Raw genomic sequence first — 17,161 nt, 5'->3', positions numbered from 1 at the left:
TTAATGTCATTTCCCCATTACTGGCAATTTCAATGTGATTCAATAGTTTATTCTCTAAATATCTCCACCAGTGGCCAAATTGAAACCAGATTAAAAAAGAAAAAAAATCGCCAAATTTGTCGCCAAGTTGGAGACCAAAAGACTGGCGATACATCGCCAAGTGTCCGCCAAATTATAGCACCACTTGAGTTTACATAGAAATAAACAATGATTTCCCTTCAAAAAGGAACAAAGATCCCTTTAAAAACACCCGAATGCAACCAAAAGGGGAGGTTCACAACTAGACCCCACTATAAGTCTACGTACCAAATTTCAACATTCTAGGACATTCCGTTCTTGAGTTATACGACAGACATACGCATATCCGCACATACATACATTAGGGTGGAACGAAAAAAACAAAGTTTTTATTTTCGAATTGTAATAGTGGAGAAAAGTTGCGATTGGTGAAGACTTACAAAACAAAACAAAAATTTTTAAAATCGGATAATATCTTCCAATCCTGCAACGAGCCTATAAATTTGAAAAAATGGAAAATTTCATGTGTTTTTAGCGATTTTTTAAAAACTTTGCTCCAACGTTTCTTTTTAATACTCTAAGACGGAAAAATTACGATTGCTGAAATCAAATAATACCTTCTGATCCAGCAGCAAGCATGAAAAGTTAAAAAAAAGGGAGAATTTCATCTTTTCTTAGTGATTAAAAATAAAATTGTTCTTGTTTTTTTTCCCCGGTGTTACAGGGAAAAGCCTTTTGAAAAACCCTATATTATACATAAACATTAATTTATTTCTTGATTTTTAAGGTATCTTCTAAACATTCAAAACTACCATTCTTTACAGTAATGAAATATTTTCAAATAATAGAAAGTTATAAAATATTTACCAAATTTACAATCCTGTATACAAGTCTTATTGTTTTAAGTGTTACTTGTTGAAGCTAATTTATAATCAGATTTTTTTGAAAATTCGGGCATAATTGATCTAGATTTTAATGTTGGTCTTATGTAGCCATCTCTTGATTTAAATCCACACACTTTGAGGGAAGCCTCTGTCACTAGCTTCACACATCTTTCGACAGCTTGCGTATGGCAGGGGAATAGTTTTATATCCCAGTCGGATATAGTGCCTATTGCAATAAGACTTTCAATGTCTTTGTTAGGAACTTTTCGAAGAAAAGGTGGAGAAGATAGATTTGTCGTGTTCCAATTAATAATCTCTGTGTAATCTTCTGCTTCGAAATTTAGAGATGGAATGACAAAGTTTCTAATGCTTTTGACTTTAGAAACAGACTCCCTGGCTTTTAAGACGTTTTTAAACGCTAGTTCTCTTATGTGCCTCCTTTCATCCAACACCATTGCCGTTAATAAGTTTTCAGGATGCGCAAAGAAAGAGTTTCTTTCAATGACAGGCGATTATTTTAATTAGAATTTCAACATCTTTTAAAACTTCCGTCTAAGTTACTGATTCAGCATAAGCTGTGAATAATCCAAGGTATAATCGAAACCATTTAAAAAAAATTCTTGACCGTAAACGACGTACTAAAGAATAAAATAAAAGCGTTTAAAAACAACAATCTAAAAACTTGACAGACACTATTGCACACACAATTAGCTATTCTTTTCATTCCCATGCTTGTGAACTTGGGTTGGGAGTCCATTATCGCCACTATTGGTCAAAAGCTGATATCGTTGGCTTCATTTCGCTAGAATGGCGCGGGCAATCCGCTACAAACTAGTATAAAGAGTTCCTACCAGTGTACAAACTTCAAACATTCCTTCTTTTTAACTATAACTAGAATTTCTTTGCTGGTACTTCAGCAAATTTATCTGTTAAGCTTTGCAGAAACTTAATTCACAAAACAGCAAAATCGAATTTTAGATCACTTGAAGCATAGTAGCCATGCTTCACATGATTGGTCTTTTTTTTAAATATAAAACGGGTGTTGATCATGGAAAAAATAGACAAGTGTATTGAATTTTGATATTAGTAAACATATTAAAATTTTTAGTACTTCCATTCTTAAAGAAGTTGATTACAACAATTGTAGAAATTTGTTATCATAGAAAACTATTATTGATTTTATTCAGTCTTCAAAACTGGACTGAGTAAATTCGAGATTGAATTGTAAAATTACTCATAAGCTGCATTCTTTTTACATAATAAATGAAAAAAAGTAGTGTAAGTATAGAGTCCAAAATATTAATTAAATGACTTAAATTATTTCATTAATATTTCGGAGAAATCGTCGGAAAATGTTCGCATTTATATACCTTTATTAAATGTCTCAGTACGATTACTTAAGCTGTCGATTTTTTGAATATGTACGGACGGTAAAAATCATGATCACACAGTTCATTGCCCTATAATATGCTATTCCATATGGAGTATGCCGTAATGTTTGATCTTGAAATTAGCGTTTTCATGACCTGCGTGGTCGATAGAAACAAGTTTACTTCCGAAGTGTCTGTGACGGCTTACCTTCTTTTATTCGACCCCATGAGATAATAGTATTGGCATTTACTGTCCAAATTGTCTTGCTCTGTGTACTGAAGTAGATATACGTCTACGCAAGACACGTAACTGGTTAGATTTCCGTTTTTATTTTGCTTTTCTTATTTTGTCTTTTCCCGCATTTCATTTTCTTATTGGGCTTATCTCTTTTTTATTGATAAGATTCTAATAGTGAATGTTTTTTCTATATCTAATGCTAAACAATTGTGCAATGGTCTAATACATAACTTTTATATAAAGGTCTTATAAAAATATATTAATCAGAGTTTTCTTCCTTTTTTTTCCTAAAATTTCAAATATAAAAGGGAAGTTAATAAATTTAGCTTATATCTTACAATATATAAAGCATTTCACGATGGAATCCATATTTAAACATATTTTGTATTTGCGGCGGTGTTCAGGGGTAATTTGAATGATACTGCTATTCCTCATTGTAGTGTGATCCGTTCCAAAGAACTACGGCCAGGTAAAAACACAGAACATTGTTTGTATCAACAACACAAAGCACAAAACATAACACATGCGGGAGATAACGTACGTCGTCGCGGACCATAAACAAGCGTCTCCTCTCTTTTCGAACTCTCCGCCAGAGAGCAGGGTTACGCGCAATGAACATGACTTATTATATTCAGTAAGTTCCAACTTATTTCCTACAATTATGTTAAACAAAATACCGCAAGTCGTTAATTGTCATCTCTAAAAATCATCTTTATATGCAACTGGAAATCTCTTTTAATCACTCACGGATACACCTTCATGCTTCAAGATAGTTAAGTGATCAAAGCAAAATATTTGTCCAAGCTGTCCGTATGCAGATCTGACCTTTGATGTCCTCCTACGTTTAAAAAAAATATAAAGCCTTTCTTGTTTATTAAAACCCATTTAAAGCACTTCACGTTGGTAAAAAATTGTCACTATAGAGATTTACTGGTATTTCAAGGTTAGTAAAACTAAAATCTGCCGTCTTTAGATAGCCAGCTGATGTACTTTATTAGAAATTCGGCATTGATTCAAAAGTCTTTTATTGACAAAGATGATGATTTATTGAAAAACATTTAAGATTTATACATAATTATTTTTTTAAATCCTTGTCTCTTCAAGTTTTTTTTTTTTTTTCAATTGATACAAAATTAGATAATGCATTTGAGAAACACTAAATCAGAAAACTAAAAACAACGTCTGCGAAAAAAAGAAAAAAAAAACCCACCCAGAACCGCCTTGAGGATGATTTTGAGGACAAATCCATCAGAATCTTTGAATTTAACACATATTACCAAACTATTGTCACAGTTTACCCGCAAGAGCAGCAAGGGCTACTTCCTCCACTGCCCAATTCAAATTCTGACTGCACTAGTGCCTGGCTTGAAATTGAAAATCGTCTAAATCATCTCACAGCTTCGAAAGGAGCACGAATATCAGTCTTTAAGCGTTATGAAAAGAATTTTTAAGAAAAGCATCAAAATAAAAACGAATGATTTTTAAATCCGAAATAGTTTTTTACAATGAATTTTCTTTATAAGCGCAATATTTCATAAGCATTATGTATGTTGTCGGTATTAGATTCATTAAAAAAAGTTTTAGCTCGACATGTATTACTTTATGTAATGCACTATTTAGTTTAGAGCATAAAAGACATCATTTATTATTGCAAGAATTTGAAAGGTTGTATGATGAATTGCAGAAACTCCTGATTAACGATCTTTAATACTGATCATTTTCTTAGAACTTCTACAGACATTACTGTCCTTCCCCCTTTTTTTTGTAAAAGAACACACATTTACTTCTAGGAAAATGTCCAATAATTGTGCAGAAATCCATTATTCAAGCTGATTCTCCTGTGTTTGGCAGTGGAAGATGACTGCTCAAATTGTTTCGCAAGAGCAATTATTAAAGGAATATTTTTATAAATTTAGAGATTTATGCTACTTTAGACTTTTGACAATTGTACGGAAGTGTAGCGATGAAACTTTAGCACAAAATGAAGAGATTGCATTTCAGTTTCGATGTGTAAAGCGTCAATATAATTCATTTTCAATGCAAGAATGAAAACGTAGAAACTTCTAACTTAATGAACCTTGAGTGATCAATCGTTAAGGTTAATTTTAAACTAACTTTTAAAGTAATATTATGTTTAAATATGGCTCATTTACAATATATATCATCAATTCAATTTTTAAAATAAATAATTAAAATAGTTAAATATTGAAATGTCATTTATAATTAAATAAAACAATGCTGCTTTCTACAAACTAATTATAATTATTTTTTTTATCTATTTCATACACAATAATTAGTTTTCTGTAGTCTATTATACTTAGTATCTACTTTTAATTTGGTTCAAATTGCTTAAGCAGCTTTGAGTAGATGTCAACAAACTTCATGGGTTCAACGAAAGTTAAATTTGATCTTAAAACAAACTAAACGCAAAGTTCGTTAATAAATTTCTCATTCACTTTAAAATGAGTTAAAAAGCATGTATCTTTGAAGCGTTGTCAAATAATTCATTCTGAAGTGAGCTTGTAAAAGCTGCACAGGTTTACTGCTGTTTTCATCGAGAACATTTACCAAGATGTCTCAGACAGGACTGTTAGATGCCAACATTGCAATCTGATCCGGCAGAGAAGATATCTGTTAATACAATTCACATCAAGAAACAAAAAGTCAGGTTTCGAAGAAACAATCGTTATCGTCGGGAAATGAGCATTCGCGCCGCAATAAGTGTGTGCCATTCTTTAGAACTTTTTTGGTAACATGATAGTAAATTTGAAGCGGTACATTACTGGTCCACAAAAAAATTTTTAATTGTCTTCATCATAAGTAAAAAATGTCAGTTCCATTCCTTCCATTGCTGAAATGTACTGATGAGAGCCCTCCCCATGCTCGTCACTTGCAACGCCAGAATTGTCCATGAACTATTCGAGTGCAAAATATATACTTCGAGAGAAATATTAAAACCTAGATGTTAGTATTTCGGTTGTTTGTAAAGAAACAACATTGCGAAATTCCTCTCAATATAAAAGGAATTCCTGTTTATCATGGAAATGAGAGCTGAATACACAATTTAGCATCATATTCGTTTATGACCCATTGAAATGAAAATTAATTAACTCTTTTTTACTCGGATTTCTGTGTCGAAACAAGAGAAAGAGGCATACTGGCACAAAGGCAAGAAACTATTGCATGATATATTTGCAAAGCAAACCGGTTCTCCCCCCCCCCCTTTTTTCAACAGTTTTATTCGTTTATTCTTTTATCTATTTATTGGAAGTCATATATTAGCTATACACTAGTATATTGCAGTTATCAACATGATCGTGAGAATGCACGTTTTATTTATCAATTTCGGGGACTTGATTATTTGATGAATTTGAAAGCGAAATTTCTCGCGGATTATTAGACAGAGACAACACCTGGTGATGAAATAGATATTATACTTATGAAAGAAAGTAAAGTCTATTTAATTGTACAATTAAAGTGATAGTAGTACTGAATTTCTGAAAATATCGATAAAAGATAGTAGTTAAAAAAAAGAAAAAGTTTAAATGCAGCTTTCAAATACATCTTGAAATAACGTAATGTAAATAAAATATCCCAATTTCAATGAAAGTATTAGGAGGAATAACTCGATGCATGTGTGTTAAATTTCATCTAATCAATTTCGATGAAAACTCGAATTCGAGAAAGAAATATTTAAATTTCACCGGCATTTTTTTCGTAAGAAAGGGGGGAAAAAGAAGAAACGTTTCACAGAACGGTTTTAGCTTATACTTTTCACCTCCTTCATGAATTACATTCTGCGACCTCTTTTCGTCACTCCAGATGCCCAGTTTGTTTTTGTTTCTTTATGTTTAGGACTGCCATCATGACCTTCTCCATTTCAATTTAGAACTGAATTTATCGATTTTTCAGTGTGTTTTTATTTGTTGAGAAAATTTCTACGTGAGAAGTTCGTACTATGCTTTTTCATTGATACCACGTAGTTACGTAGAAGTGACTTTCAAGTAACGGATGCACCGATTACTTGGCCGTAATAGACCACTTTGCAGATTTATTGTAATTGTTCAATTTTTCCGCAGAAAAGTTATCTTTTAATTTAAATTTCTTTCGGTGCCAAAAGGTATTCCAAATGATTTCAAAAATTAACTAGTAGGCTCTCTGTTTAACGACTTACAAGGGACCACAAAAAATCGTCCTTAAGTAGAAAGCGTCCTTAAGTAGAATGCTTTTAACACTATAGTGGACCATCTGGGACCGTGAAAAGCCGTCTTTAAATAGAGAAAGTCGTTAAATAGAGCGTCGTTAAACAGAGAGCCTACTACTAAATGTAATTCTTGCCCCAACGAAGTTAAATAATTAATTTTGTACTATGTTCACTGCTTATTCATACAATTGAATAACGTATATATATTTTTTCTTTACATCCCTATCCTTATCACTCAATGCAATTTCAGTTAATTAAGTAGTTTTTTTTTATTTTATTAACACTCTGAAACAATGTTTCGTTTTCCCTTTAATTTAATTTCTGTCTTAAAAAAATAGTCTACTAACTAAATATTTGGATTTTCATTTCTAGTTAGCAACAGAATATATATAGGGTGTTCCGTTTTAACCTGCAAGACATTTATTTTCGCAACCGTTAGTCCTATATGTATACTTCCAATTGCAAAATTGTTCAAAATCAGACGCAGAGTTAAGACATTGAAAGTTTGAAGCAAAAACAAAAATGAGTCACAAAATACAAAATTTAGTTTTTTATACGGCCCCAGCCCCCTAACTTATATTTAAGGAAATAATCTCCATTGAAAGGTATTACTAACGCAAAAAACTTGACATTTGTGCTACCAAAACTCGGGGAGATATTCCAGTTTAAAGTTTTAAGGGACCATACAAAAGATTAGATTGGTATTTATATTTTTCATTGCTATTCAAAAATAAATGCAAATGTTATGCCGTGATGCGCAAAAACACACGACAAAACCTCGAAAAATTTGAAAATCCACACTTTATGCACACGTATAATTTTAAACACATGTTAACTGCTATATTTTCCCCCAAAAGGCGTTCTTGACGGCGAGTGAAAAATGGTGTAAGTCACAAAACGCTGAGTTTCATATTTTGGTGAATATTGGTCATACTAATTTCAAACTTTCAATATCTTAACTCTGCATCTGATTTTGAACATTTTTGCAATTGGACGTATACATCTAGGACTAACGGTAGCGAAGATAAAGCTCTTGCAGGTTAAAACGGAACACCCTGTATATATATATATATATATATATATATATATATATATATATATATATATATATCTTTTTGCATTAATATAAAAAATGGTTTACAGAATTTAAATCAAATATTTGAGAAAAGTATGAGGAAAGAATCAATAAATCACTGCTCACTGAACTAAACTAACTGTTAATTAATTTTGAAGAGTCGAAATTGTTTTTCAAAAAATGTAATTAAAGAGATTATACAGTTGAACCCGCTTAATAGAATAGCCCTTTTTCCTCTAAAAAATGTTCTAATAGGCGGGGTATTCAATTAACCAGGATCAATATAGCACATTACATTGCTTTTGTACATTGAAAATGTATTATATTAAGCAGAATCTTCTTTTAACTGATTCAAAATGATGATCATTATGATTAATCGACATTGGCTGATTTTCTTTTGCCTATTAACCGGTAATCGACAAATTTGATTATTGATGCATAACTAGTTCTGAGAGAAGATAATTTTCGCTTTTATGCCACTTCACGGAAAAGTCAACCCTTTGTCCCGCGTTTGACGGTTCATATATTTCATGAAAAAGAAATGAATTTAAAAGTTAATGATTAATTTAAAGGTTTTTGCTTAAGAAATCATACATAAGTTTGATTTGTTAAGCAGAAAAAAATTGTTCGTTAGTATTTTTAAGTATTGTTTTATATCAAATATGTGAGGCGTCACGTACGGGACAAAGTGACCGTTTTCCGTGGAATAGTCCTTTTCAGCGTAATCTCATTACACCCATCTAAATACTTTGATTAATATGTCATATTTTAGATATTATGTTAAATTGGCCTACTGCTATTTAAGCTTAATATTAGGAGGTGTGTGGAAAAGGAATTACTAAAAAGTTGGATATTTTGTCGAATGTAATTTTTTGTCCTTTCAAGATACTATTAAAAATGTCGTTTTCATTTTGCATGCAGTTATTTAGGTTAATTTTGGATTGTCATTTAGTGTAATTTTATGCGACTTTTTTTTTAAGCGTACTTTACTTTCAAAAGTTCAAAAATCTACTGGCCCTATTACTTAATCTTACATTACCCCTCTCCTCTTTTAGATTAAAATGCTGGAAATTGAAAATATTTCAGCAGCTAACTTCATTATTCAATACTTCTGGAGCTACTACTTGAAAGCCATTTTTAAAATCTTCTTGCGTACAATATTGTAAATTATGGAAATTATATAATGTTGAGAAATTCAAATATGGAGTTTTTAAACATTCGGAAAATTGAATTTTTTTGCTTTGAAGTAGCATTACTTTTAGTAAAAAAAAAAAGAAAGAAAAACAAATGTTTTGCATCGCAACTCTGGCGTGACCCTAGATGACAGAATCGTATAAAACTAATCTTAAACGGATGTAAGAATTATTTTTATTAATTTGTGATTAGTATAAGAAAGTTAGGTGTTTTCTTTTCCTTTTATTCCTAACTAGTGGTACCTGCACGGTTTTGCACGTAATAGAAAATTAAAAGGTCTTTTGGTTCGCCTATATATTTAAAAATAATGTGTGGTGGATTTTCTCGCCAATTGGTTTGTGCCCATGTTACGGTTCCACGCAATGATGATTTCGTAATTTACTTGTCCATCTTATGATAATTTTGCTTTGGAAAATGCTTAAAAACTGGATTAAAAAAATAACCACATCGAGTTTTTGAAAAATCGCTTCGAGGTGCACATCACCAGGCTACAAACTAACTTTGTGACAAATATCATGAAAATCGACCGAACGGTCTAGGCGCTATGCGCATCACAGAGATCCTGACAGACAGACAGAAATCCTGACAGACAGAGAGATCCGGACAGAGAGATATCCAGAGAGACTTTCAACTTTATTATTAGTAAATAAAATACAGTAAAACTATTAAAATATTAGCAGGACAGTTTAAATTAGAAAAATTGGAGCTCAAAGAGTTACCTTAAATGACTAGTTCTGTTTTTAACATTCAACACGTGTTTTCGTTTTGAATAAGATGACAAGAGGGAAATTCTGGTTTTATACGTATCGTCATGAAATCGTTCTAAATAAAAATAAAATCACTAAATATTTCTGCTGCGCTCTTTACATGAAGGTGGGTAATTAACACATTCATCAGAAATCATCATTGCATGAGCTTTTGACCCTTCGTAAACATTAACATACAATGTGAAGTTTTATTTTCACGCTATGTTCAAGTGGTACAGTATTTAATGTTTCATTTATCATTGAAAGTTTAAGCAAAAATAAACGCAAGGATTGTTGCCAAGAATCCAATTTATAAGAAATACGTTTTCGTTTAAACCAAACATTTGATCATTTTGGTACAAGAATATTTTATTTTGCTTTATTACAACTTTGTTAAATGTATCGTTAAAGGGAAAGATCATTCGATACATTGAGTTGTTGACTTAAAAGTTGCGGACAAACTGAAAATAGTTTATGTTCCCTAAGAAGCTTTACTATCATCAAACCGATTTTTTTAAAATAAATTTATAACACAATGGTTTTTTCGATGTGGTGTTTTGCATAATTTTGCCATGTGTTTATGGTGTTCGATTTTTTTTTGTGACCTTAATTTCAATTTCTAGTAAAAAATGCTCTGAACTTTTCTTTCTTTCTTTTTTTTTTTTTTGGTGAATATTTTAAGGAGCTGCACGAAGCATGTTGTTTACAAATTATATTTTTCGCTTCAAGGGTACTTAGTACAAATGTACTTCTCAACAGCATTAGCTTATCTACATGCAAAGTTCTTACTAAAAGTTTTATTTCAAACTTTTTACTTACTGGAAAGAGTTATTTTTAAATACACGTGTGTCATATTTGACATTATTAAAAAAAAAGTTTAAAAAAAAATGAATTTTGACTTCTTGAATTCAAATTATGTTTTTCGCAATCACAAGTGTGTGTGTGTATGTAAGCGTGTGTGTTTATGTGTGGTGGGGGAGGGTATGTGTGTTTGTGTGTAGGGGAGCTTGTGTATGCGTGTAGGCACATGTGTTTGTGTCTGTGTGCAGGCATGAGTGTACGGGTAGTTGTGTGTAGGTGTGTGTTTGTGTAAGTGTCTGTACGTATGCGTGTGTGCGTATGTGTTTGAGTGTGTATGTGTTTGTGCATGTGTATGTGTGTGTATGTGTGTGTACGTGCGTGTATGTATGCGTGTAAGTGTAGGATATTGACGCAACCTGGAGCCGGTTTTCGCTAGAGGAGCAGCGTCGTGAGGCGGCCGGTCGACGGTGATGCTGCAGAGAGTGCTGGCGGGAAAATAAAATGATAGGACCTCAAAAACAGTCAAGTGAGAACAACAACAATAAAAAAAAAAAAAAAAAAAAAAAAAAAAATAATTTGAATTCTCAAAATTTTGAATTCAAATTATGTTTTTCGCAATCACGAACTGAGACAGGACCCTACTCATTGGAGTCATTGTTTCTAGAAACAGCTCCTGTCCCCCTCCCCCAAGCCTGCCTCTCCTCCTGAGCGGTTGCGTGTGCATAGTTGTGTGTGTAAGTGTGTAGGCTTGTGTGTGTGCGACCTGTGTGTATGCACGTAGGCGTGTGTATGTGTGTGAGCGTGTGTGTGTATTGGACATGGACGCCTCCGACCATGAGAAGCGGATAGCTCAGGACCGAAGCAGCCGCGCCGCGCCGCCTGCAGAGGCCGGTGGGCGGTGGCGCTGCAGAGGCTTCTGGTCCAAGCTGAAAAAGGAACCAGACGCCAAGGACGGTCAAATGAAAGCAATAAGCAATCGTGATTGCTCAAAAAAAAATAATTTGAATTTTGACATCTTGAATTCAAATTATATTTTTCGCAATCACGAGTGTGCGTGTGTATGTAGGCGGGTGTGTTTGTGTGTGGGGAGTATGTGTGTTTGTGTGTAGGGGTATGTGTATGTGTGTGTAGGCATGTGTGTTTGTGTCTGTGTGCAGGCATGAGTGTGGGTAGTTGTGTATATGAGTGTTTGTGTGCGTGGGGGCGGGGTATGTGTATGCATATGTGTTTGTGTCTGTGTGAATGCATGAATATGTGGGTAGTTGTGTGTATGCGTCTGTATGTATGCGTGTGTGTATGTGTTTGTGTGTGTATGTGTTTGTGTGTGTATCTTTGCGCGTGTGTGTAGGATATGAACGCAATCTGGAGACGGTTTTCGCTATAGGAGCAGCATCGTGAGATGCTGGTGCGGTGATGGTGCGGAGGGTGCTGGTGGGAAAATAAAATGATAGGACGTCAAAAACAGTCAAGTGAGAACAATAAGCAATCGTGATTGCTCAAAAAAAAAAATAAATAAATAAATAAATAAATAAATAAATAAAATAATTTGAATTTTTGGCATTTTGAATTCAAATTATGTTTTTCGCAATCACGAGCATGTGTGTGTATGAATGCGCGTGTGTGTTTGTGTAGGCGCATGTGTATGGGTGCATGTGTGTGCGTGTTGTGTATGCAGTGCTGTGTGTGTACGCGCGTGTGTGTTTAGGCGTTCGTGTGTGTGTATGTAGGCATATGTTTTTGTATCTGTGTGCAGGCATGAGTGTGTGTATGTGTGTGTAGGCGTGTGTGTGTAGGATATGGACGCAACCTGGAGACAGTTTTCGCAAAAGGAGCAGCATCGTGAGGCCGGTCGACGCGACGGTGGTGCTGGCAGAGTTGCTGGTGGGAAAATAAAATGATATTAATTCAAAACTGTCAAGTGAGAACAATAAGCAATCGGGATTGCTCAAAAAAAAGAAAAGAAAATCAGCCCCTCTTGGAGCGATTGGCGCCAAAATTGAACCAACGCCTTTTTACATATAGGTTCACATTTATTCCAAATTTCATCCAGAACGTAGCATTACCTCTGGAGATATAGCACTAGCAGTGAAAAAGAAAGAACCGCTCGATTGTACCCCCACCCCTCTTTTCAGATATTAACGTCAAAATAAAAACAGCTTTTGTACCTTTTAAGGGCTATCTGCCGATAAATTTTTGTTTGATTCCGTTCATTATTTATTGAGATATAGCAGTCACAAAAAACGTTCTATTGATCAGCACCTGTACATGTTAAGGGCAACATATCGACCAAATTTTCTTTCCTTCCGCCTGTTACTTCTTGGTGAATAGCAGGTACGCATAACTCAAAAAACATTCCATTGATCCACCCCCTTGAAGGAATTCGTGCCAAAAACTAATGGGCTCGTTCACATAGGGGCACATTTGTGTACCAAATTTCGTTCGATTTCGTACGTAGTACACAAAAAACAGGTCACACATATACGGACACGCGGACACACACACTCACGGTTACACACACACACAGACAGACAGACATTTTCCAAAAAATGATCGAAATGGACTCGGCACACCTCAAAACGTTCGAATCCGTCAAAATTCGAAAATCCAAAATTCTGCACGAATCTAATACTTTTTTTCTATATATTAGATATAGAAGAAAGTAAAATGGTATTATACTCGTAGGACATAAAAAGCGAAAAAGTAAATCTCCAAATTTCAATCCTTTTAAACAGAGTATGTTTACATAGATTGTAAGCTTAGCTCCTTCCCTGTTAACAGAACCTGTATCAGTTTTTGAGTTAATAGTCTCATTCGAACTTTCTTTTTTTTTTCCAAAAAATCTCAGCAAGATCACCCCCATTTCTTTGTTTGACTTTTTGATTTGAACATTTTTTTCAGTAAACTTTGAACAGTTCAAAAATTTTTAACATTTGCACCTAAGGGGCTAATTTAAAGGAGCAAATATAGATCTTGAACTTCGTTGTATTTTTTTCAAACAAAGTTTGTGGGAAAAGCTTTTGATGAAGAACATGCTCAAAAACGAGCGTATAAAATGAACGGTTCAAACATTAACATTAACGGATTATATACTATGTGTGTTCCTTCAGTAGTTCTGAGAAGCTTTAAACGCTTTTCAATTTCGTATGAGGTACTAGGGCAGCCTGAACTTCGATTCTATGGGATGATGGTTTGGTCATAACAGTTATTAAAGCGGTTATTTATTCATATTCATACTATTATTACTACTATTGGAAATTAATAGCTAAAACCAAAGGTTCTGAAACGTTGACCCTCAAAATCTCTTTGATGCATCCCGAGGAGTTCCGTGTTTGGGTGACCCGCTTACCGGAAAAACTGCTCTTGCACCTCAGAGCCCTTTGTCAGGAAAACTGAGATAGGCACAGCAGGCCTTGGCCCCCATTGGCTAGTGCGCCAGTTTGGTGGTGCGGTTTCTTTAGTGGGGATGAGGCGGGAGGGAGATTACAGTCAAAGTTTTAAAAAAATAATTAAGACTCAATCTTGAATTTTTTTTTCTTTGCACTATATTTTCTTTGTTAGTGCAAGATTTTAAAAACCATGTATTTTTTTTTTCGATAGCCTTTTTAGTTTTTAAAATTACATTTAGTTCAGATGTCAACTGAGACCCTGAATTTTTGAAGGTTAAAACAATTTTAAAATGGTGTATTTCATACATTGCTTCTTTTTCTGAAGCTTATTCTTATTCAGAAATTCGCAATATCAATTTTGTAAAAATGTTCTAAAAGTTTGGCTTTCAAATAATATTTGAACATCGATTTTGAAAACATTTGAATTATATGTTCAAATCTCTAGAGCGTGGCTTAAAGAGTGTGTTTCTATTGTCAAAACTTTAATTTCAGAAGTTAACATTTATTTATTAAATCAATCAAGATGATAAGCATTAATAATTTTAAAATGTTTTAAAATAAGATTCAGTTTATAGTTTTATCCATAATAAATGCATAGAAATTATTGGACCGATTCCAAATAAAAACTAAACATAGCTTGAGAAACTAACTATTATTTCTTACTCTTAAGTAAAAAATAATTCTTACAAAAGACGAGACTTTCGGGATCTTTTAATTTCTTAGAATTTATTTTGAGAGAAAATAAGTACATTATTGTTAATTTCTTTAAACTCATAATGTAACCCGCATTAAAGTTCATTGGAGTAAAACCAAATAAACAATTAGAATAATAGCATCGAGCTATTTGTCCATTTTCAAATGTAATTTATAAAAGTGTTAGGAGATAGGTTCAATTCTAGTTAAAGAATTTTGCACGGAAATGTAAATGCTATGATTGCGTGTTTCAAAGTTTAGAATACTGCCAATTAACGTATTCAGTGGAGCATCAATAGATCAGTACTAAATCAAGGATGCCCGCTCGCAGTTTACGGAACAGACAATACTAATAAAATATTAAGGGATTTAAGCTTTTGTGCCTTTTGAGTGTGTAGTTTGGGAGCCTTATTCTAAAAGGTGTTCTGTTGAATTTTAAGGGTACTCGTTTTTGAGGGAGTATAGAATCTCCTAATTATGTAGGGGAATGCCGGGAAAAGCGAAATAATTAAAATAACTAACTTTTCAAAATGAGCAAAAAATTTTTTTCTTCTGAATTTCAGTCAATGAAAAATGTATTTCACATTAAAACTCTTAACTAATTTTCGGCCAAAGGTGCGTATGCGCACCATTTCAGTAAAGAGTTTTTAATTAACGCTGTTTCGTATATTTTTTACAAATTTAACTTTTATGCTACTTTAAAAGGTTTTGAAGGCATCTATAAAATAATGGTAATTCATTTGGAGCAAGCACTTTCTTTAGAGAAATTTGAAAATATGCTTGTTTTTTTACCTTGAAACGTCGACTGTCAAATTCGACTTTTTGAAATTGTATAATTAATCCCCACTTGAGATTAATCACACATTCTTATAATGGGTTAAAGTTGTAAATTCTATAGATAAAATAAAAATAATGTCATAAAAAATCTTATAAATCGATATTCAAATTTAATGGTGCGTAAACGCACCATTGGCCGAATGCATGGACAATAAGCAAAAATTGAAAGCCTAGTTTTTATGCAAGGAATCGTACGGTTTTTTTTTTCAAATTGTTGTTATTTCATTTAAATTTGTCTAATAGATGTGTCCTAATAGATTTCTCCATTTTTTTCAAAAAAATATGCTAATGACAATAATAGTCACGATTTCCAATTTTCCGCAACCGACTCGAAAATATTTTTAGGCATACTAATTCTTTCTGGATACCATTCTCTTCCCCAAATAGATATGTACTGGTCTTTAGATGAGGATTAAATACTGTCAATAATTCGGAAAAGCACGAGTCGAATCAGATTTAAAAACATAAAACAAAATATCCTATTACCCGATAACTTTTGCCTTGATAAAACAGACAAGTTTACTAAATTACGCCCATTTTTCCTGCAATATATAAAGAAAAGTATCTACAATTTGGAATCTTTTCTCAAAATTTGTCAATTGACGAAGAGATGAAACCTTATTTTGAAATTCATTCATCAAAAATGTTCATAAAGGGAAAACCAGTAAGGTTTGGATTTAAACTTTGGTATTTGTGCTTATCAGACGGATCATTTGGTGAAAATACGGTACAAATAACACATCCAAACAAGGGTCGTCCATCATCCACAGCTCTACGGAAAGAAATACGGACTTATAAAATCGCATATACCATAAATGAACACGAAAAAAAAGCCCGCAGACGATGTAAAGTGCGCAAAAACCACACGATTTATTTGTGCCTCAAATGCACAGTCCATTTACATCCAAAATGCTTCGAAAATTTTCATTTAAAAATGTAAAAACTCGACTAAGAATAATATTGTTCCACTGAAGTATTTGTTCATTGATTTGGTCAATGGTGCGTTTACGCACAATTTTATTTTTTTAATTAAATATTTTTTATGCAAGAAACTTTTTTTTGTATCTTAATGGATGCATTTTAAATCCAATTTTAAGAAAATATTACCATATTTTATAAAAATTTCCATGCTCGGCCTGAAATGGGTTAAAGCTGTTTTACATTTTGACATAAATTTGTACCTTTCTATGAAAGTAGATAATTATTAGTTTGCTCTATATACTGGGAAAAATATGCGTAAAATATTCTTTTCTATTTTAGTTCTTATATACAGCTTCTGTTTGATGATTAAAAATACATTTCTCCACATGAATAAATAAAATGAAAAATAAATGAATGAATAAATATATAAATGAATTAATACATTCGTGAAAGCGCAGGAAAATAAGTAAATGAATGGATATATCAGTAAATGAATGAGTGAATGCAAATAAATTACACTGTTAAACAAAAATTTACCTACATTGTTTTTTTCTTAAGTGAAAAGCATTTATTTGGGTTAGATACACTTATTGGTACATGAAAATGATAAAAAAGTGTTTTCTTGGTTTTTCTTACCTTTTTTTCGAACTTAGAATATGCATTTATGGATAACTAGTAATACCCGCACTGCTTTGCCCGTAGTTGAACATTAAGAGGTCATTTGGTTCGCCTGTATATTTACAAATAATGGACGACAAATTGCTCGCCAATTTTCTATATTTATTTTCTCGCCA

Source organism: Uloborus diversus, chromosome 2 (genome assembly GCF_026930045.1).
Source record: "Uloborus diversus isolate 005 chromosome 2, Udiv.v.3.1, whole genome shotgun sequence".
Classification (NCBI taxonomy): Eukaryota; Metazoa; Arthropoda; class Arachnida; order Araneae; family Uloboridae; genus Uloborus; species Uloborus diversus.
The sequence above is the reverse complement of the archived record's forward strand: the minus strand, read 5'-3'. Positions refer to the sequence as shown.